Source organism: Choloepus didactylus, chromosome 6, assembly GCF_015220235.1.
Source record: "Choloepus didactylus isolate mChoDid1 chromosome 6, mChoDid1.pri, whole genome shotgun sequence".
Lineage (NCBI taxonomy): Eukaryota > Metazoa > Chordata > Mammalia > Pilosa > Megalonychidae > Choloepus > Choloepus didactylus.
The window spans coordinates 122,380,339-122,404,613 of record NC_051312.1 but is presented as its reverse complement, the minus strand read 5'-3'; the positions used below and the strand labels follow the sequence as shown (position 1 = coordinate 122,404,613).

The 24,275-nt window shown below is 36.9% G+C and overlaps 1 long non-coding RNA gene across 1 annotated transcript in view; it reads left to right on the top strand.

Moving 5' to 3' along the window:
* Positions 1 to 15,113: 15,113 nt before the first annotated feature.
* LOC119538388 overlaps positions 15,114 to 24,275 on the top strand; it is a 48,492-nt gene continuing 39,330 nt past the window's right edge. The window contains exon 1 of the long non-coding RNA XR_005217548.1: positions 15,114 to 15,223. This is a non-coding gene — a long non-coding RNA (uncharacterized LOC119538388). The remainder of the gene's footprint in view (positions 15,224 to 24,275) is intronic.

The following is a 24,275-nucleotide window of genomic DNA, read 5'->3' as shown; positions in this document are numbered from 1 at the left end:
TGCAAAAACTCATTTTGAAGTGATAGAAAAAATAAATATGTGTTTTCTTTTGATAAGAGAAAATAAACTGAATATTCTAACTTTGGGGAAAAATTAGCTAAATGCTAAAATGAAAGCTATAGAAAAACAGGACAAGAAAAATTTGATAAAGATTCCATTGCTCCGTTGGCTCTTAAAATATTTCTGAGAGGCTCAGTTATTACTAAACATATTACATTTTGGAAATCCTGATATTTATTGGCAAAATCCAAATGCATTCTTGTTACTATTAATATGTAAGCAATTCTTCACTTTAGGTTTTGGAGAAACAATGTTAAATGGAAATATTTTTAGATATGTATAAACTTTCATTTGGAGAATGGGAGCAATCTGACCTCAGAGGCTTTTAGAGGAAAGAAAGACTTGGAGTGTGGAGACATCATTTAGGTACACACACACACACACACACACACACACACACACACACACACACACTTCCATTGCAGGAGACTGAAAACTTCTAGTATGGCTTCAACATTATCATTTGAAAGTTAATTATCTGTTTCATGGATTTCATATTGACCTGGAAGACAAGAAGAAAGGTCAGCATTTTGGGTAACTGGATATCTGTGCACAGGTCCAACAAGGGTTTAAGAGTTTTATATAATTTTTACAAACTCCTTATTGTAGACATTATGGGAGAACCCATCTGCTCTCCCTATTCTAGAATTTACCCCATTCTCAGCCCTTCTTGTTGGAAGCAATTCCTCACCTCTAGCTCACTTGGCCAGGATTGAATGCTAACATAGGAAGAACCAGTGCACAGTCTGGGTTGAACTAATCAGATTCTTTCTCTTGAGAAATTGCACTTGTTGACCCAGGGACTATTACTTATTCAGCAATTGAATTGATGTGTCTGGGGCAGCAGAAGTAGGACAGTTATATGGAATCACATGAAGCCAAATAAGGCAGAAAAGAAAGATGCTAAAATGAAAAGGATCTCATATTTTAGAAACACAGAGAATGATCTTACACCCAGCTTTCCTGTTCTAGTGTCTGTTCCCGTATAACTCGGCTCTATTTCATTTCCTATCCTTCAATGCCTGTAAGGTTGCTTGTTTGAGTCTAAAATAAATTTCCCCTAACTTAAGCTGGCTTAAGTGGGCTTCTGTTCTTTGCAACCAGTAATCCTGGGCTGATGCATTATTTTATAGAATGGTCTATGTCCGAATTTAACGGGTCCTCCATCTTCAAATCAGTCTGTTGTTGCAGGAGACTCCTGTATGTTTAGTCAGTAACTTCTTTTGGCCAGGGCTCACATTTGTAAATTGACAATGGCCTCAAAAGAGCAGCTCCAAGGATCAGGCAAACTGTCATCCTATTTCCCCACTGCAGACACAAAATGCAAGGAATGTCCTTCATAAACAGCCAGGAGGAAGTCATTGTATCTGGGGGTTTGTGCTCTCTGTGCCAATTTCTTAGCGGTGGTAGGCAAGATCTTTGAAGCTCCATCCAAAAATGGCACAGCTCTAAATAACACAGTTGAAACATATTGAAGCAGATTCATAACTGTCTGCAAAAGAAATCTCCTGCTGACGTCTATAGGAGTTTATCCTGAGGGCCTAAGAATTAGGCAAGTATTACTACATTTTGCTGAGTTATTTCAATCTGATTTCTGAAGGCATTAGCTTTTTCCTTCCCTAGAGTGGGCTGGAGAAGAGGAGGATGTGACTATGTAAGAACACTTTGATGTTCTCAGTGTTTTACTTGGAGATTTTACTTAGGAAGTTTGAGTTAGAAGAAATTAAATACATGTTTTCATTCTTCTTTATGCTTTGACTCTCTTCTCCCTCCTTAACCCTTTTCTATTCTTCTTGCACTTCTCTTATATTATTTTGATTTTTCATGATTACAAGAAAAAATTTTGAAAACTACATTTGGATTTAAAAGCAGGTAGCATTGCATGTGTTGAGCATTTAATCATTAAGTTTTGAGGCCTTGGTTAAGTTTATGTTCCCTTTATCATTATTTCCATTAAGAAATCAGGTTTTTTTTTTTTTTTTGGCATGATGGGTGTAAGCACTCAAAGTAATTAATTTATGTGGATCTATTAAATTAGGCAAAACATTTTAGATGAGTAGAAGGAAAAGAATGTATAAGAAAAAAGAAATGCTATGGCTTTGGAAATGCACAATGTTTTTTCCAAAACTGCATACACATGAATAAGCCACTCCACATTTACCCAGTTGGAAATTCTTATTTCACAAACTAGAATTCAACATAGGAAAAGACTTTTTTTCCTGATGTCTAACAAAAGCATGCTAAAATCAGACATATAGTCCTAATTTATTGTTCAAATTGAGACACACTGAGAATGAAGGGATACAATTAATAGTGTACCTGGAACAACAGGTATAAATCAGCATGCCTCACAAATAAGGCCCTTGTTGTCAATATTTTCCCCCAAAAGTTCAAAAACATTGAAAAGTTTTCCTTTGTTCCCAAAATAATTGGTGCTGTCTACTTAGTTTCTAGACTTCACAAAGGCTTCAAACATTTAATTGCCCTCAGTATATACAATTCGAGATTCCACTTGTTTCAGCTTTGAAAGTAGTGTGGATTCTATATAATTTTCTCTGCTAGTTATTTGGCTTTCCTAATTTTATTGTTTTATATTTGAACATTTTTTCTTTGTTATTGTGAAACATTATAAACATATAGAAAAGTATCTCAAAAATATAGAGTTAATTATTATACATAAAACTTCTATTTAATAACCTCCCATATACTTCCCAATAAAAACACTTTATCACCCTGGAAAGGTAACCTCAGCCCATATAATGTTAAGGCAATTCCTTATTTGGTTTTCTTTGTAGTTTTAACTTTTAACTATGCATCCCTAAACAATATAATTTATTCTTGCTGATTTTATTCAAAATTTATATGAAATAATTCATACCACATGTGTTTTATATGCATATGTGTTTGACTTCTTTTCAGTATTACAAATTTAAAAAATCATCCATATTATTATATCATTAGTGCTGTATAGCATGTCAATGTATGAACATGCCACACTTTGTTTATCCATTCTATTGTTGGTAGATATTTGGGCTGTTTCTTGTTTTGCCATTAAAAATAATACTGCTGAGAAATTTTCTTATTTGTGTCTCCTCGTACAAAAATGTATGAATTCCTGTAAGGGGTATACTGAAAAAAGGAATCATGGGTAGGGTGCGTGTAACTTTTCCTTTAGTAGTTAATGCTAAACAGTTTTCCAAAGTGCATGCTTTACGTTCCCTCACTGGCATTACCAGCAAGACCTGCAAGTTGTTTAGAAAGCCAATTCTTAGCCACACTCGCCTTCCCCTTCCCACCCCCCAGCTGAATCAGAAACTCTTGAGGTGGAGCCAGGCAATCTTTGTTTTAACAAGTCCTCTATGTTATTCTGATGCAAGGTCAAGAGCAGGGATTCCTAAACTTTGTTGCACATTGGAATTTTCCTAAAGATTTTTAGGAATCTTTTTTAAAAATACCACTGCCTAGCTCCTTTGCTCCAAATATTCTAATTTAATTCATATGGGGTATGACCTGGGCATTAGGACTGAAAGAGTGGTTGTCAGTCCTAGCTGTTAAATTAAAATCACCCAAGGAGCCTTGAAAACAATACAAACAAAAAGACTGTGTCCTATACCCCCCCCCCCCCAAAAAAAAGATAAAAAAAGAAAAAAGAAAAAAGAAAAAGAAAAGAGATTTGGACATAATAATTGCCCTTAGAAGTGAAGGACTCAGGCATTGGTCTCTGTTTTGTTTTGTTTTGTTTTAAATTGCTTCCTTGGCAGTTTTAATATGCAGCCAGGATTTAGGCCACTGCCTTGGAGTGGTGAAGCTATATGACAGCATCATAAATGCCCCCGTTGGTTCCAATTATCTCTCTCCTCTCTATTCTCCTCCAATCTCTCACTATCATTTCTCAATGCAATTCAATTCGGGAAAAAAAATAAATTTGATTCAACTAAATCATACACAGGTGAGAGTCCCAAAGTTACTTCTTATTTCATACTGAACTGTTATCTAAAATGAATCTCTAACTGGTAGAATAAAAACTGAAATCAAGGATAATTCAGAGCAGAAAGAGCTGTTCAGCACCTTTTAAATCACGTAAAACATGTTTCATCTGAGAATGTGATAACCTGCTCTTTTCTCTTTAAAGTGTCCACTTTCAATTTGTTTTATAATCTGGTGGAGATTATTTTACCTCTCAGTCATAATTTTCCTGTTGAAAGATGTGCCTATTCCTTTCAAAACGACACGATAGAAAATGTTGATAATGTAAAGTACTTTGATCATGCTGGTGGAAAAAAACATAATTTAAATCTATTTCAAGATACTACATGGGTAACGTTCTTTTACCATTTAAATCCTATTTCTGAGTAATTATTTTAAAGAAAGAATTAGAAATTAAATCAACCAGGACAGATTTTCAGAAAAGCTATACAAAGTGTTTAGTATTTGACCTGTTACTTAAGGTGTCTTTTACTTAAATTCAAAATAAGTTATCCTATTTCTGATCACTCCATGATCCACTTAGTGTCCCAAGTTGAAGATACAGGGAATTCTGTTTTCAGCATTGAAATTCTGTGAATTCTGTATCACTTCACAGCAATCTGACAGTGTGGCAGATAGTAAGACATATATTCAAACATAAAATAGGCTTTTTTATAGTACCAAAATTAATCAGCACCTATCTACAGGATAGAGCTCCCAAGACTCCCAACAAAAACCATGTTTTTTGTTTGTTTGTTTTTTTTTAATAGCTCCGGGATGATTTGGTGGTGAGGACTGGTATATGAAAGCAGGATCACAACCTCCTCTCTGAATCTTCCCTGAAAACTCAGCATGAGCTCAGATTCCTTCTCCTTGTTGAATGCAAAAACACAGGGAAACAAATCCACCGCACCTATCATTACGGCTAGGTGGGCATGGGCACCCAAGAGGCATTTCCAAAAGGTGAAAGCGGTCAGCCCAGGAGGAAGAGGCAGTGTTTTCTCCCTACTGAGAGTATTCTTTGAAGAGCAACTGAAGGCTCTTCCAAAGTTAACCCAACTCCGAGCAATCCCATAACCTTCGCCGACACTGTTTTCTTCCACTACCCATAGGAAGTTTAATGCATAATTAATTCTGACTTAGATGCTTGAGTCTTTTCTAGTTAGTTAGTACTGGTGTGGGTAGACTTGGATGAAAGGGATCATCCTTTTTAATAAGCATATATTGATTACCTACTAATTGCCAGGCACTATGCTAGAGAATCCCCAGATAAATAAGAATAGCCTCCGTAGAGAGAAATCCATCATGGCAGGGCACGCTGGGTAGCCAGGACAACAAAGAGGAAGACCTAAGCATCAGATACAGAAACAGAGAAGAGGAGGCAGGAAAGAAAGAAGATGGACCCATGTTTCCATTTTTAAGGGCAAACTCAGCTAATGGACAAAACCCAGCAGAAGCCAAAATTAACCTTTCACCTAGAATGTTGTTTGATGCAAAATGATATATTGTGGCATGTGAAAACAGGGCCCTAAGCCTGGAGTTAAAATGCCTGGCTTCAAATCCATGTTACACTATCGACTTGTGTGACCTTTGACACCCACCCTCATTGAATTTTCAATTTTTCATCTATAAATTAGGGTGGTAGTAGTGTTTTTAACAATTGGCTCTAAGGGTTGTTGTTAAACAAGAAAACATAAGAAAATTCCCAATACTCTCAAGCTTTCAATAAACATACTGCTTTCACTCTCTACATTCCTCCACGCAGTTCTTCATTCATTCTGCAGGTACTAATTAACTACTACATGTCAGACACTGGTCTAGTACTTAGGATACAACTGCTAACAAAATGAATATCCCACTCTCATGAAAACAGCATTCCACTTAGGGAGACAGAGAGTTTAAAAAAAAAAAAAAAAACATAATGACAAACAGAATTTTAAATGCTCTTGATAAAGTTAGAACAAAAGGGATTATTAGAGTTTGGGATTGCAATTTTAAATGGGGTGGTCTGGGTAGGCTTTTTTTGTGTGTGTCAGTGAAATCTGAGAAGGCTTGAAGGTAGCAAGGAAGTTACACATAGGAATATCTTGGAGTAAAGCTTTCCAGGCAAGAGGACAGACAATGCTCAGCATGATCAAAGAACACAGGACAATATGGCAAAGTGGTATGAGGAAGAGAGAGAGTATTAAGAGTTGTGGCCAGAAAGATGTTAGGTCAAACTCATAGAGGGCCCTGCATGTAGAATACGCTGGTGGCTCGGGACAGCATGGTAGCAGTATTCTGATCAGACTCTGGATTTACATTAAAGAAAGGGCCTTTATAGGATAAAAATATGAAATGAGTTGTTAAGGAAAGAGAGGAGTTAAGGTTGACTCCAAGGTTTTTGATCAATGCATCTAGAAGGATGGGGTTGTCATCCTTTGGAATACGGAAGGCTATAGGTGGAACAGGTTTGTGGGGGTTGCAGGCAAGACTATTTTAGACATGTTGCATTTGAGTCTATTAGATTCCCAATGGAAACGTTGAATAGAAAATTAAATATAGGTCTGGAGTTTGTAAGAGAATTCTGGGATGGAAATAAATGTGGAAGTTCTTAGCATATAATCGGTTATAAAGCCAGGCAATTGGATGAGATCATCAAGGGAATACATGGAAAAAGAGAGGAGAAGTAGACTAAGAACCAGGTCCTGCAGCCCCCATACTTTAAAAAAACAAAAGACAAAAAACAAAACAAAACAAAACAAAAAACAGTGAGACTACAAAGATATGGTGAAAGAAGACAGAAAATCAGCAACTAGTGAGAGAAAAAAAATGCCAAGAGAGTGTGGTATCATGGAAAACCACTGAATGAAATATATCACGATAAAAGGAAAGCAACTGTGTCAAATACTGCTTATAGAGAAAGTAAGGTGAGGATGAGAATGAGAATTTGCTGGAGATCACTGGTGACCTTGACAAGAGAGGATTTGGTAGTGTGATGGTGGCAAATCTTTACTGGAGTGGTTTTAAGAGAGGAGAGGAAAAGAAATCAGAGAGAGGGAGCATAGGCATCTCCTTCAAGAGTTTTACTACAAAGGTAAATGAAAACGTGGGATGGGAGCTGGCAGATAAATGAGTCAATAAAAGGCATTTTATATAAGACAGGAAAGAAACCAGCATATTTTGTGTTCTGATGGTAATAATCCAACATAAAATGAAAATTTGGTGATGTGGCATGGAGTGGGGTGATTACTGAAGCCATGTCTTTAAACAGAAAAGGAACGGAATCTGGTACATGGGTGGAGGGGTTGGCATTAAATAGAGATAGGCGAGAAGGTAGGAGACTGAATGCAGGTGCTGGTAGGTGGATCATCATGGGGGTGGGGTCCATGTAAGTTTTCTTTCCATTGCTCTTGAAGTTCAGTTTAGTGGCCTGAACACTTGAAAATTCAGATTGGGTTCTAGGACTTGATTTTCATATCTCTTTTTTTTTAGCAGGAAGGCAAGGAACAAAGCAGTTCAGGTCATTGCTAAACCTTCTAGTTACTTGAGGGAGCATTGATCTGTCATTCTCAGGGTATGTGTTTGTTTTGGGAGGTGGGAAACAGAATAGAGGAAAGGGGAGTTCTAGGAGTATGACATTAGTCCAGTTTCCCCAAAGTAATGCTACATTCAGACCTGGGGCAATCTCCTTGAAAGAGCTGTGCTGCATGACAGCTGACACTACAGGACTCAATAAGGAGTTTGGCATTAGAAATGCTTATCTATACCAACACCAAGGAGTTCAAGGAGTTTTTTAGAAGCCAAGAGATGCAGAGAACCCTATGAGAGTTGTTGATAGGAATCTGCTCAGATTTTTTGTTATACTAGATCATGTTCTGGAGGCCAAGGCTCTGTGGGAACCAGGCAAAGAGCAAGAACTCTCTTAGAGACACCAGGAGGAATTGCTAAGAGGTTCTATGGAAACTGATGAAAACAAGACTTTTTTAGGTTCACATTGTGCAAAATTATCACTGAAAGAGTTAAAATGGAGAGCCAAAGGATTTCAGCTCTCTTTGAACCATCATTAGTGCCACCAAGAGAGAGTAAACAACTGTGATATCCCATTGTATAAATAATGGAATCATCTGAAGTTAATCCTGTAATTCCAATTAATCCTGAAGTTAGTGCTGGGTGGCTTTGAAAACAAACTAGATAGAGGCAGCCCTTCTACACTTCTCTCAGAGGAAAGGTCAATAACTAAGCACAGCTTTCCATGGGACTGAGGGCTTCTTATCTAGCAGGGAAATTATAACATTCCATGAGTCACAGGGGGCTGGACAGTTGACATTCCAAATCAAATGTATATAATAACTAGCAATGGCACACCAAGGCTAGACTACCTGGCAACAAGTAGCCTGTGTATTCTCCCACTGACAAGACTGCTTTCTTGTACTTCTCCTGTGAAAAGGAAGAATAACAGAAGGAAATGTTCATCCCCTCTAAAACCCACTTCATGAGTTCCCTGCAGAGTTCCCTGGCCCCAGCACACCTCTCAGAGTGGGATGGTGAAAGCATGATGGACCAGTGCCTTCTCTTTTGTGGCTGGCCCTGGTCAAAATGTTGTTGTGAACTTAACCTCAAACACTTTAGCCTGACAAATGGACACCCAGGACAAATACAATGAGCATGACATATTCCTAATACACATCATAAAATGAATGAAGAATAAACAGTTTTCTATAAGGAAATCTGGAAGAGTTGAATGTCCAGAAAGTCTGGGTTAAGGTATAAGTTAGCTATAGATGGCTTAGCAATGCAACTTGATCTTCAGAATCTTGGTAAAGAATGCAGTTCTCCAATTGAAGGTTGACTCTCCAATCAATCTTCATTTTCAACCTGTTTCTGCTCTCCAGCAACAGTTGTGAAGTCAATGCTCCCATTCCCTCTTTGCTATAGGATTGGCTACCAAGAGACATTTTAGAATTCACTACTTGGAATGACCACTTTTTATCTTTTCTTTTTTTTTAATTTACTATATTTTTGAAACTTTCCACATTAGCAATTCATTCATTTGATGAGAACATTACATTCTTCAGGAGTATTTGCATTTTAAGATGGGATTTCTGAAGATGTATCACATTAAGATATTATGAGCCAGGAATTATTTACTATGAAATTGTAGATTAGTCAATCAAAACTTAGCAACATACTAGGACAGTGGTTCTCAAAGTGTATTCCTTGAACAAGCAGTGTCGCCATCACCTAGGAACTTGCTAGAAATAAAAATTTTCAGTGACCTACCATACCAACCCTACAGATTAGAAATTCTGAGAGTAGGATTCAAATATATGCTCTTCCAAACTCTCGGGTGCAACTCATGCAGGCTAAATTTGAGGCCCATTCTTCCAGAATAATGGGACGTAGATTCTGAACAGGTAGGATATGACTGATGAATTAGTGAGTAGACTTCTGGTTTTAAGACCATGGGTGAAACAAGTCTATGCCTCATTCACCTGTCAGGAATCACCCCCCAAACAGAGAAAGAGATACAGAAATGTAAACATACTCTTTCATGAAATTAGAGGCTATCTGTATTCTGGGGAAGTCATGGATACAGCTAGTGGCCATCTCCCAGCCCTTGCCTACCCCCTCCACATCTGTTGTGTGCAGATGTTTCAAAGTTTCCATTGCACAGCTCTGGGGCAACTAGGTCTAAACAATAGCCTGACGTGACTGTATCTTAAAGGAAAACTAGGAACAAGCATTTCCAGCTGCTTATCAGGGCAGGGACTCTCAGTGGCAGAGCCCCCTCCCCGTGGAGTATGTAAATACCTAACAGCAGCATGGCTGTCCCTCATCTCCATGGCAAATCAGGACATGCAGAGCCACTGCCCGCTGAGTCTGACTTGAGCAGCTGGCTTCCTGGGAGACTGGCCATGATGGGATCCCATCCCCTGCTCTTTTGGACACTTTGTCTCTGTAAGTAATGAAGCAATCATTTGCTGAAGGTTTCTGCTTTGCCTGAGCCTATGTTCACAAGACACGTTGTAGAGAACTCACTTCACACTATATTCCTAACACACAATATATGAAAGTGGTCTCCTAAATGCAGTGAAGGTCAAACAAGGATGTAGAAAGACACTAAGGGGATGCCTGTGGTTTCAGATCTTAGACAAATCTGGTAGACCCAGCTCTCCAAATTTGGTAGGACACTGAAGGGCAAAACCGTGATCCCCTTTTTGGATCAATGGGAAGGCAATGCAGAGAATGGCAGAGAAAACTTTCCTGAATCCTGTTTGATGACAGGGAGTAAGGCAGAACAAAGAAACACTGTCAATTCATTTTTAAAGCAATAATAAAAAAAAAAATCAGTGAGGTAAAGTGGAGGAGAGTAACTGAATTCTGGACAGTCCTGCAGCTAATCATATCTATCAGCTGGGAAGATGTAAAAACCAAATCAATTCTCTCATACATATACACAAACAAAACCTTGTGTCATAAGAAGCTTCCCTTGAACCACTGAAAATTCCCACTGGCCCAAAACTTTGGCCAGATACGTCACTACATAAATAACAAACACAGGTTAGCTGTTACAGAAGAGAAATATATAGAATTTGAGCATTCCTGTGATTTTTATATTCCTTCATTATATGTGGTGTTGGGTATCCATAGTGATTAATGAAAATAGGCAAAATATGGTAGATACTTACCAAGGAACATCATTAAATAGTTAGAAGCAATGGGTTGTGATTATACAAATAAATTTTCTAAACTGATATCAGATTATATGAAGATTTTAAAATGATCACTGACTACAAAAGAAATAGAGAAATGTAAACAAAAATCAAAACAAAATAAACTATTGTCCAAATAAACACTGAGCCTAAATAATTTCACAGAAGGAAATAATCTGTTGAAAGGAACAGATAACTTCAAAGCTTTTAAGAATTGCTCCAGAGAATATAAAAGAAGCAATTCTATCAAGTTATTTTTATAAAGTGATCATAATATTGATAACAAACATGTTGAGTATTGCCAACAAAAAACGCACCGTCATCAATCCAATCAGTTGGAGGCCTTGAAGTAAGAACTGAGGATTTTAGCAGTCAGAAAGAACAATTTCTATCTCTACTTCAGCCAGCCAGCTTCTGCTGGGGAATTCAACTTCACTTTCATCTGAGTTTCCAACTTATGCCCTGTCCTACAAAATTTAGACTTGCCAATCCCCACAGTCACGTGAGCCAATTCTTACCATAAATCTGTTCAGCTAGCTATCATCTATCTTTCCTGTCAGTTCTGTTTCTCTGGAGAGCCCTGACTAATGCATATAAATCAATCAGAACAACCTTTAGAAAGGTCAATTTGGCAATTTCCCAAAAATGAAAATGCCCATTCCTTTTGACCCAGTAATTCTACTTCTGTAGATTTAGTCTACAGATCTACTCACAGTGGGGTGAAATTATATATGTACATTGATGTGTACTGAAACAGTATTTTTAATATCAAATGATTGGAGACCATTAAAATATCCATAAACAGGGGACTGATTAATTAAATTATGATATATCCAGAATGGAATACTATACAGCTCTCAAAAAGAATAAAGCAGCTATATTTGCTTTGGTATGGAAATATTGAATGTTAAATAACAAAAGCAAGGCACTGAATAGTGAGCTTAAAAAGTTACCATTGTTGTAATAAACAAGCATATTTAGAGATCCATTTCCAATATTGCTGAGTAAGGTCCCACTGTACTGACCTTCCCACATGTCAAACTATAAACTCTCAAGAATGAATGATGCAGATTATGGAGGAGAGATGATATTTAGAAGGAAGTGGTATGTTTCTCTTTTTTATGGTTTTAGCTTGAGAACAGTCTGCTTCTGGCACTGCACTGGGGGAAAATTTTCTTTTATGGCGTATTTTCTGGCTTGAAGAACTAAATTCACACCAGTGGAATGTTAAGGGATGTATTGGGGTTCTCCAGAAAAACACAACTGACACGATGGAGCTAAAGCAGTGGTTAGAAAGAAATGTTTAGATCTAAATGTTTATATTACAAAGGAAGGAAAATCTAAAATCAATCATCTATGTTTCTACCTTCAGAAGCTAGTAAAAGAAGAGGGGAAAAAAACCAAAGTAAATACAAGGAAGGAAATAATGTAATTGCAGAAATCAACAAAAAGAGACCCTCCCCCCCCCAAAAAAAGAGAGAAAACTGACAATGCCAACAGATAGTTAATTGTTAAGATTAACAGATTAACAAAATTGATAAATCTCTAGCTGTATCATTCAAAAAAAAAAAAAAGAAAACCCATATGTAGAACATAATCAATATCAGAAATTATAGAGGAATTATCAACAAAAATCCAACAGAAATTTAAAAACATAATACTACATAATAATACTACTGTGAGCAACTTTATACACACAAAAAAAAATTAACAATAAAAATGAAATGGACAAATTCCTTAAAAAATAAAATTTCCCAAAATTGACACAAGATGAAATATCAAATCTGAATGGCCATGTATCTATTAAGAAATGAAATGAAATTTGTTTGAAAAAATTCTCCCACAAAGAAAATTCCAGACATCTATGGTTTTGTTAGTGAATTCTGTCAAAATTTAAATAAAAAATAAAGCAAACTAATAAAAATATTTCAGAAATAGAGTACAGAATACTTTGTGATGTGTTCTATTGCCAGCAAAACCCTAATACCAAAGCCTAACAAAGACATTCCAAAAAATTTACAGAGTACTACCCTTCATGAACATAGATATAAAAACACTTAACATAATTTTGGCAAATCAAATCTGTGAAAATATGAAAGAGATAATAGATCATGACTGGCTAGGATTTATTCCAGGAACAGGAATGCAAGGTAAATTTAACATTCAAAAATCATTGTAATCCACCATATTAACCAAATGGAGGAGAAAAATATATGCACATTTGACAAAATTTAATATTTGTTAATTATAAAAACTCTCAGTAAACTACCAAAAGAAGGGAATTTATTCAATCTGATAAGGGGCACCTAAGAAAAACCTAAAACTAACATTATACCTAACACTGAAATATTGAAAGCTTTCCCCCTGTGTTTAGAAACAAGCAAGTGTGCCCTCTTTGTTCAATTCTATTTGACCTTATACTGTTGGGGCTAGCCACTGTAAGAAAGCAAGAAAGCAAGTGAGCAAGCAAGCAAGCAAGCAAGCAAAAAAGCAAATTGTCTCTGTTTGATTATTTATGTAGAAAATTGTCAAGAATCCTCAAAACAACCACTAGAGATAGAAATATTTAGCAAGGTAGGAGGATACAATGTTAATATATAAAGATCAATTGCATTTTTATATATTTACAACAAAGAATTGAAAAATACAATTTAAAAAATCCAATTGGATTAGCTTAAGAAAACATAAAACACAAAATAAATTTAATGAAATATATGCAAAAACTCTATGTGAAAAGATACACAACATTGCTGAAAGAGATTAAAGAACATCTAAATAAATGTAGAGCTATACCATGATCATGCATTAGAAGGCATTAAAAACCTTTGCATTTTATTGTATTTAAAGTTTACAACAAAAGAAAATCTAAAAAATTTGTTGAGCTCTAGCTGATGACATGCTTACTGCGGTATTTAGGGAGTTGTATAATAAAGTCTGCAACTTACTTTGAAATGCATCAGAAATAAGATGGCTAGATCAATGGAAAAAGGGATGAATACATAGATAGAAAAATGATTTTTTTGAAGTTCAATGAAACAACAATAGAATCTAAGTGGTAGGTATAAATTATTTTAACATTGCTATGTATCTAAAAGTTTCCATAATAAAATGTTGTGTATGCATAAGCATATAAAATAATATATGTTTGTGTATGCATAAAGTAACTTTGGAAGGAATACCAAGAAGCCAGTAACTGTGGTTGCTTCTTGGGAGTGTACTGGGTGGTGGAAACATCTAGTGGCACAGCAACACATCCCTTGAACTGTGTACCATTCTGTACTTTTGAATATTAATCACATGCATGTATGGTATATAAAACGAAGGAAGAGGACATCTCTAATTGAGCCCCCACCCCCCCCCCCCATACTCAATAAATCTCTCCTCTCTTATCCTACTTTATCTTATGGTAGATAAAATTATACTATATAATATATATATTTCATTGTCTACTTCCTCCACTAATGCAAGCTCCATGATAGTATGAATCTTGTCTTGCTCATCACTCTATCATCAATGCTTAGCACACAATTTTTAAAAAGAGAAAAAGAACTTGACCATTTTGTGGTCTTGAGGCAGCAGGCAGGGGCAGGTATCACAGTTACTGAGCAGACAGGTCTGGGCAGGTAAGGCAAAGGGTACTGGCCACATGGATGACTTCAAATGAGCGAGAGGGCTACAGGGAAGGAATCGGAGAGGAAACTGAACACAGATAACTTTACTGTTTCTAAAGTTGGAACTCAGTTTTTATTTCCTGTTGACATTGACATGTCTGCGTTAGGACACACATTGGGCCTAGCCTGGGATCTTGCATATCCTACCAGAGTTTTCTCTTCTGTCTAAACCAGATCACTGCAGAGGGTCGTTACCACATGCCAACTCTCCAGGCTGTTGATGAAGCTACATCTCAAATCTGAGCAATGGCAGGTATTCCCTTAGAAGGCCTATCTTTGTCCTTGTTTGAAAAAGAGTCAAATAATTTTCCTCCTTCTCCAGAGACTGCATTTCCTCAGAGCCACTTTCCAGTGAAAAAAACGTCAAAATCCCAAGTTATTTCTACTTCTTATTTCCATCCATAAAGGGAGCCTTTCCAGCCCCATATTGCCCTCAAATTCTGGGATTACCTCAAACAGCTGCACAGCCCATGGGTGGGGAGACTGCTTTCTTGCCAGCAAAGCTTGAGGGCAAAGTTTTGATGTCTTTGACAACCTGAGTTTATTTTTAGAGATATTAGGGTGACTCACCTCTCCTGACATTTGTTTCTATAAAAACTAACTTTAAAATGTCACACTTCCAACTCTGTACAAAGAGTGAGAGAAAAGCTGTAAAAGCAGTTGAACCCAAAGAGGACTTCACTTGAGAGTTCCTTTCATCCTGCCTTGTCTCGCCTCTCTCCCTTTTGCTTGCTGAGATTGATAAGCCTCTTCCGACCACCCCCGACGGAGCCGTGTCCTGCGGGTGTTTGTTGAGTGAGACACCTGACAACAGATGTCTGGGGACAGGAGGTCAGTTATACAAGCCAAAATAAAATGAACCGCTATTCAAAGTGCTGCCTCTACACATGAATTGCTGGCCATAAAATTAGTAACAGTTAAATTATACATATTCTTAATACAATATCAAACAAATTTTTAAAAAATGTTTCAAATATAGGTAACACAAAAATGCTTCTGACACAATATCCAGTACCACATACCTTTCCTTTTATTTTATTTAATCCTCTCAAGGGACATTGAGTCGATTCTAATCAAAAAGGGTAACATAAAGAAAAGAGGTAGGTATATCATGAAAGATTTTCAGAAGTCTATAGGTAAAGAGGGTGAATGGAAATGTACAAAGTGCAGACATATTTGCAAAATGCTAAGTTTATTGGAAAGCTAAGATTATAAGGATTTTTTTCCTCTGGCTGCCCCAAATTTCTAATTTCCAAATATTATTTTAAAAATGTTATTTTATCAACATTCTCTAAGTGAATATGTGTTCATGTGTGTATATTTAAAGTATATGGACGTGTATAGTCTGGAAATTCCTAGATCAGTTACTTTGAAGGATTTAAGGCAGTCAGCAATCAAATGGTATAAATAGAAATCCACCAACAAAGCTCAGTGTGCCAAAGGGATATATAGGAGCCAACTGGGAGAGCAAGAGAATGAGTTCTGGCTGGCTGACAGATGCAATAAAAGCATGAAACTGCTGAGAAAGGTCTCGTGTATCCAAATTAACTAGAGAATAATAGGACAAACTCAACTAGATTCCTAATCTGGGGATAACTGTCTTATTCAGGAGTCAATAGATTTGAGAATATTTACTAAGCACTATGCACTAAGTAATCATATCTAAGTCCAATGGGATAAACACAACACACAGTAAAATGTTCCAGTTTCTTTGGGGGGATATAATCATCAAATAGTACAGATAGTTACTTGTCAAGATTTAAAAGATGCAAGGCAAACTGTGCATGCAAAAGGAGATCAGATAAGAGAAAGATGGGGGGGTGGATTTTGGAAAACATTAGATGATGGAAGGATCTTGGCTGAATCTTGAGTGATGGGTGAGAGAAAGGTAGGGTATTAGAAGTGGGAAAAACAGTCTGCCTCATTATAGAGAGATAGTAGGAAGTTTTGAAATAAGAATATTCACAGATTCTTACTAAATATTGTATTATGAATGAATGAATGAGTAAACAAATGCATTTTGAATTGAATTCTGTGCATTTTCAAATGATAGTGGGCATTTAAAGCTTGTGTTCATTCTGCTCCCAACACTTTAGCTGCTTTTAGTTTGTGTACAGCTTTGGCCTGGAACTCTCCATGAACACTGCTTTCAGGAACTCCCTCATTGCCTCCCATGCTGCAGAAGTGGGGCAGTGACAATCCCACCCCTGTGCTGCACCCAAGCTCCAGGACCAGCCCTTAGTTCTGCTCTAGCTGCTTATCTGGAAAGGGGTTTCCTGAATGGGGCTGGGAGTCCACTGACAACATGCTGAGTCTGCTAGGACAGAAGGCTGGCCTCCAGTTTGGTTGACCCCATTGATTACTTAATTGATGAGTGTCTTACATGTGCATAGCTCTGTGCTCATTTCTAGAATTCAGTGATGAGTAAGACAGAGTTTCTGCCCTCATGGAATTCACATTCCAGTGAAGGAGAAGTGGGCTATGGTAGTGAGTTTGGAGTTAAATGAAAGAGGTCATTAAAGGGTGCTAGGTTGGAGAGTTATATGATCCCATTTATGTATTAAAGAAATTACTCTTGTCCTGAGCAGATGACTTGTTAGGTGACATTAAAGTAGATCAGAGGAGAAAAGGTGATAGTTGGGATTGATAGAGATGGTGGAGATGGAGAGAAACGGGTGTTTATGATATATTTGGAAGATAGACTTGACAGGATTTGCTAATGCAATGGATTTGAGTGAGAGAGGGCAAGTGTGAAGAGTCCCCTGGAGATTCTTGGAACCAGGGGAGTTCCGGATTCAGCTGACTTTCAAGTGAGATTGACTCACAGAAGAGAGTCAAGAGGGACTTGAATACTAGTATTGCAACTGGTCAGCCTCAACCCTGCAAGTTTTGAAATGTAAGTTATCACTTTAACCTAAGTAAGCCAAATCTCACCGTTCTGTAGTTTGGCAGTGCTTAGACTAGAGGTTTGTCCAAAGCTATGAACATACAGTGCCCAGACTCAAGACCATCTGTTTGGTGGGATAAAGCTCATTCAGAGGCAGATCTTCTGGATTTAGCAGTGGCCAGCTGCCAAACACAGATGGGAGAACTATAAACTAAAGGAAGAAATTGGTGTTTCCTGGAACGCAGTGATTCTTGACAAAAGGAAAGGAATCCCTACTCTTTGACTTGTTGATTCTAGTGACTTAAATATAGAAGTAAACCACTGTAGGAAACTCCTTGGAAAAGCAGGATGAATGCCATCTGTCTCAGTTTGTGAAAGTGTTTTGGCATCCTGTTTGACTTTACTCACTTGTCCTGCCAAGGCTATTATCTCCAGGCTAACATTTCTGCTGAAAGAACAAGGCCAAATTTACAGACAGCAGTTTGCTGGCCTCCATATCAGGCCTTTATTCTCTGGCCCCAGGCAGTTCTGCAACAATACTTATGTGTGTCCTCAGAGGATGCTTCTTTGTGTCTCAAAGCTACCAAATATTTACAGTTAAGAGTTATCTTGCAGTTCACCTGCCCCATGCTAACAAGGTCCTACATGCTGCCTTTATTTGTCTCCCCAGAAGTTCTGAAGAACATGGAAGATATGTGAGAAACTTTGTTCCTCTCTAGCTTAGGGCATTACTGCACACATGATCTGTCCATTTCTGAAATTATTTTTGATGGTACTCAAGAAAGAAGATCAGGCAGAGAGGTGGTGATAAAAGTGTTGTGGTAGATTAGAGGTAGGAGAGACTCAAGGATTAGAGGATAGTAATAATATCCCATTTATAGTGTGCCTGCTAAGCACTAGGTAACATTCAATGCCTCACATCTGGTTTTCTATTTGAACTTCTACTGTACAAAATCAGTGTTGTTCCTATTTTGCAAAAGATAAATCTAGACTCAAAATCACCCTATGGGTGATTACTATGATTACTATGAAAATAGCAATTTGAAGTAAAAATTGGTACCAACCATTGGTTATTCTTTCTGGACTCCCAGGCTATCCTAAGCTCGTTTCTGAGTTAAAGCTGACTTTCTGTGGTTTCCTGTCTCTCTGAGGAGCTATGCCATAGAGATCTCTACCACTCAGATGGTTGAGATGATATTAACAAAACCACTTGGAATATTTTATTCTCTCCAGCTATATGCTTAATGTTTAGCTCTGTGATAAATACTTTCCTTCTTCTCTATCATACAAATGCTCAAGGTTAGCATTATAGCATCATCTGCAGTTTTTTGTTATCATGCCTTACTAGATTAATAACTAATGTCATTTGCAGTGTCACTAGTATACAAGAACAGACAGGGAGGTAACCTACTGATGTAATTTATGAGATATTAAGACAAAGCTCCCCACCTACCAATGGGGTTTCCCACTCTGGATATACCCAAATGAAAACTATTGTTAAAAGGCAAATGTTACCCCTAAAGGAAAAATCAAACAAAACAAACAATGACCTCAGAAAAGATGCAATTGTTAGTCATAAATATCTTGGTTCAAACTAGTTTTAATAAAGAAAGGGCAAGGGTAAGGAGGAGGAGATACCGATATTGGGGGTGGGGGTGGGGAGTCTGGGGGGGTAGAAGAGCAGGTTACCCAGAGTTTAGTCGGAAGTCACAGGAAGAGAGAGGGAGAGATGGAGGGGTGTGTGTGTGTGTGTGTGTGTGTGTGTGCATGTGTGTAGAGTGAGCATACGCACATGCAGACTAAAGGGTAAAACTGGATACCCAACGCGCCTGCCTCCCATGTTTCACGTAACCAGCTCAATGTAAATGGGCATTTAAACTTGATTCCTGAACTCATTTAGGTTCAGATTCTTCTCTCTTTTTAAGATGTTATGTGACCAAGGTGCTTTTCAGAGAGCATATTTATTTAAAAATAGTTATTTCTGAAAATATACTGCAATGGAGGCTAATCCATGAGGCACTGGGTTAAATATATCATTGTTCCTTTAAACCTTCACTAGTCACTCTTGAGAACGGATGCTGCTTTTGGAGGGTAATCAGCAGGGGAGCCATGTTGTGTTTGCACTCCAGGAGATGAGGAGGAGAAAGAAGAATCATTAAAGAACCCAGATTTATTTTTGGAAATAGACAAGGTGATGCAATTTCCAGGCTGATGAATGCAACCCTTTCCTCCAATGATCTATGACATAGGAAGATAAAAGCCATATGAAAGGTGAACCCAGTGAAGGATGCTTTTCCTGCTTTGTGGTTCTTACATTCTGCTAGGGAACATGTGGGAGTCCCTGAGATTGCTGAAGACTAGCAGACCTACTTGTGTTGTCATGGATTTCCAGGCTCAATGAAATGTGGCTTATTCTTTCCTCTCTGTCCAAGCAGGACCAAGAGTTTCCTTAAACAAATACTTAATGACTGTCACCAAACACCAAACAGGACACCTAATGCTAAGGATAAAATGGTCCATAGGCATAGCTGTGTCTTTGAGGAGCTTATTTGATTATACCTGATACTCAGGGTTTTCCTCATTCCGATAACTGTGAAGGTTTTCTTGTCAATTTATATATTCAGCATTGCAGAAGCAGTTCAAAGAAGCCGGTTATTTTCACTTTGGAACTTCTTAGCAGTTAAGATCACCCACCAGTGGGTGAGTGGTGGTACGGTGGCTATTGTGGTACATGGGCTAACAAAACCTCAGCCCTTACCTGATTGTCAATAGTGCCAGCCTCAAGCATTTCTAAAATGCATATGGAAACTGAAAAGTTCATCAACAAACTTAAGACAATCTTGAGGAAGATGATCAAAGAGAAAAACACATTATGTCATACATCTAGACTTACTATCAAACTACATAAATAGACCAGTTATTCAGAATAGAGACTGGAAACAGATCCATACATATATGGCCATTAGTCTCATGCAAAATAGATACTTCAGAGCTTTGGAGAAGGATTGAGTATTCAAAAAATAGTGCTACAACAATTAGTAATCTATGTGGGGAAAAGAAAACCCTGACCCCTAGCCCATACCATACTTAAACATAAATTCCAGATGAAATAAGACTTGAACATGAAAGGTAAAGCAATAAAGCTTCTAGAAGACAACAAAGTGGAATTTTATGACCTTGGTATAGGGAAAGATTTCTTAAACTTGACACAGAAAGCACTAACCATAAAAGAAATTTTTATTAAACTATATTAAAATTAATATAATTCTTCTAATAAAAAGTCTCCAGTAAGAGAATGAAAAGACAAATCCACAGACTAGGACATACTCTCAGTATTTAACGTCTGAATAAGGGCTCATTTCCTATATATATGAACTCCTATACATCAATAAAAAGAGATGGCCAACTTGATAAAAAAGAATGGCAAAACAAACAAGAACTTGAGGACCTTCAAAAAAAGCATATCTGTATGGTCAATGAACACGTGTAAATGTGCTTAACCTCCTTATTCATCAGAGAAATGCAAATTAATACCACAATGAAAATCCACTACACACCCACCAGAATGGCTAAAATTAAAAAGATTGACAATGTCAAGTGTTTGTGAGAATTTGGAGTAACTCTGCTCTCACACACTGCTGGTGAGACTACAAATTTTTAGAGCCATTTTGGAAAACTCTGCAGCAGTATTTACTAAAGTTGAACATACACATATTCCTTGACCCATCTATTTCAGTCCTAGATACATGCAACAGAAATGCATAAAAATGCACAGCTGTAATAGACCAAAGAGGATACAATTCAAAAGTCTATCAAGAGTAGATGGAAAAATGAATTATAGTATATTATAGGGTATATTATACAACAATAAAAATAAACTACAGTTTCATACAACAATATAAATGAATCTCTCAAGCATAACATTGAATGAAATACAACAAACATAAAAGAATATACTGGATGGATCTATTTGTTTAATGTTCATAACAAACCAAATTGATCTGTGGAGTCAGAAGCATTAAAGGGACTATGGCAATGTAAAGGCAATATAAAGGTTATAAAGGTCTCTTTTAGAATGATAGCAGCTGGAAACTAAAAAGAGCTAGTATTGAACAAAACCTCATGAAAATTAAACAACTTTTAGCCTTGTTGGAATTTGCATTTGTTTTTACAATGTGCTTTGTATGTCTTAACCAATATACTCATCAGGAATGCCCAGTGTTTTGATAACCTACTCTCAAGGAAAAAAAAGAAAAAGCCCTTTTTGTAACATCTATTGATTTCAGTACTGTAAATATTCTCACCATGGCCAGTTTCAGGTTACCAACAGGATGTTGCTGAACTCAGTTTTGGAAAGAGATACACACAGTCAGCTCTCCTCAACCTCTAGGAACTGGATCCAACATACCACTGACTGTAACCCGTTATTAATAATATATTTCAGACCTCATAAATGGTATCCCTTAATTTTGAATTAATGTTTTCAGTGCAATGAGGCTAAAACACATTTTTGCAGTTTATAACAAAAGGGTTTAAGAAAATTCAGTTAAAGAAAATGGAGGGAAAATAGTGGTGGCATGGTGCAGTGGAAAAGGCAAAGCACTGAGAATCAAACCAGAAGGCAAGTGCTACTTGTCAAGTGGAAATGACATTCTCAGTGCTTACAGTATTTCTGGGAACACACCTGCAAATTTTTGCCATACATTGACAGGTAATTTTGGAGACGTGGCAATTTACAATCACTGTGTGTTCTCTTAATAATTTCCTTTCCTGGGTTTTAATTCCTTTTAAACAATGTTCGATCTACCCTTTCCTGTTAGCATATTGTTCTTAATGACAGAGAAGAGAGAAGTAAAATAAGGGTTGAGTCACTTTGCTTTCTCTCTCATTGGTTAAAATTATAGTTTTACTGAAGCACTGAAGCTATCCTTATCTCACTGACTAAATGTAGCTGTAAGAATATATGTATATGCTGCATTCACATATTTTGTATAGCAGCTTATTTTGGTGCCTGCCACAGTGGGATGTATTCAATAAAACAAAATATTTGTTAGAATAAATAAATGAAAGAAATAAAAAAAATGAATAAATGAATGGTATTCCAGGTTTTTGTATTCATTCTATGGCCTAACAAGTTTGTATCATTTTTTGTACATTTTCTTAGCCAACCCTAACCCATCTTCTGTACATGGTCTTTTAAAACCTGAGCCTACTGGCCAGTTCGATAGATTTTTTCATTGAATTCTCCTTTCCAAAAAGATTATTAATATGCAATTATTTATACAAATGCTGTTTTTAGAGAAGCTTTCATCCTACTGAGACGTTTTCCATTTTTGAATCTTTATCTATGGGATAAAATAGAAACTATTATCTCTGCTTTTTCACATTCTGCTTTTCTAAAACCTAGACCAGTGATTTAGCACTCTACAGAAAGAGGTAGACTGCTGGGTTTCACAACATTAAAGAATTGTTCATAGATTATTAATTTCCAATCTTGGCATTTTATCAAAATCACCTGGAAAAATGTTTATAGCAATTCCTGGATGTCACATCCAGAGATTTGCATTCAGTGAATCTGGGCTAAGAGCTTGGCAGTTATGTTTTTAAAAGATGCTTGAGCTTCTCCAATTTTAATGTGCATTTGCGTTACTTGGAGATCTTGTTAAAGTGCAAATTCTGGTTCAGTAGTGCTGCAGTGGGGCTCAAAAATGATAATTTAGATGTTGTAGTTACTGCTTCCATGAACCACACTTTGAGAGCAAGGGTCTAGATTAAACATATATCATTTTATTGGTTTGCTGTGTGAACCGCTATATAAAATTTACATATAAGAATACCTAGGCCTCTAAGAACATACAGCAATGTCTAAAGTCAGGATATTTGAGGAAATATGTACTTTTATGCTTTTAAAAATTCCTTAAGAGAAAGACTGATTGTTACATGGATGGATAATTAAATAGTATCATATCAAATGAATGCACTTCAATTTTTATGGATGTAAATTAATAGTTATTGAATGTTCCAGGATCCTTTCTTTGTTGAGATTTAACTTGTTATTATCCCCTGGTCTCAGGGGTTTCACTAAGATAGTTTGGTTTTTCCTTTAGAAAATTAGTCTTGCTTATTGCATACTATTCATTAATATGCAATGACTATTAAGCATGCTATTGAGAGCACTAAACTGTTATTTTCTATCTTTCTTTCTTTCTTAGGGGAGGAAAAGGAAGAGTTTACTAGGAGTTGCCAAAATTAACAAAGCTTCTCAGAATTTAAATAGCACAAGTGAAAATCATGAAAAAAAAAGGAATTATTTACTAATTTCTCAGTTGGTAGCATAATTGGAAGTGATTACTAGAAATAGTAGTAAAATAGCAAGTATTGAAAAAGTTTCCCTATTACCTCCCAGAAACTTTTAGACAATGAATTACAACGGGAATGGAAGCTAGAACATCCTCTAAGTCACATGGGTTATAGCATATAATAGAAAATAAGAGGTGAAAATAAGTCATATGTGGGAGCTCCTATTGTAGAAAAGTGGGGTTGTGGGGCAGGCAGGGATTTCTCTTTCATCCTTGGCATTTGGAACAATGATTTATATACAGTGGGTTTGCAATGTTTCTAGAGGACCTGACTGGTAATAAATATCACATTTTGTGTAGCTTTATTTTATCTACTATGCACATGAATTAAATAAGGCACCTGCTGGGCTATATACAGCTAATATATATATTAAGACTCACATTTGTTCCCTCATTCACTTAAGACATGCCTAGACATAGACCCTCTGAATTCCCATTCTTTGTCTCATAAATGATCAGCTGAACTATTTGTCTCCACTGATAACAACAAAATATTTGTTCACTTGACCAAACATTTGTTACATTTCTCTCCACCCCAAAAGACCCTGAGTTTTGACCCACCCCAGCCTGAGCCAGCATTGGATCACAGGACTAGCCCCTCCTAAGCATCACTGACTGACCGCTGCGAAAAAATTCC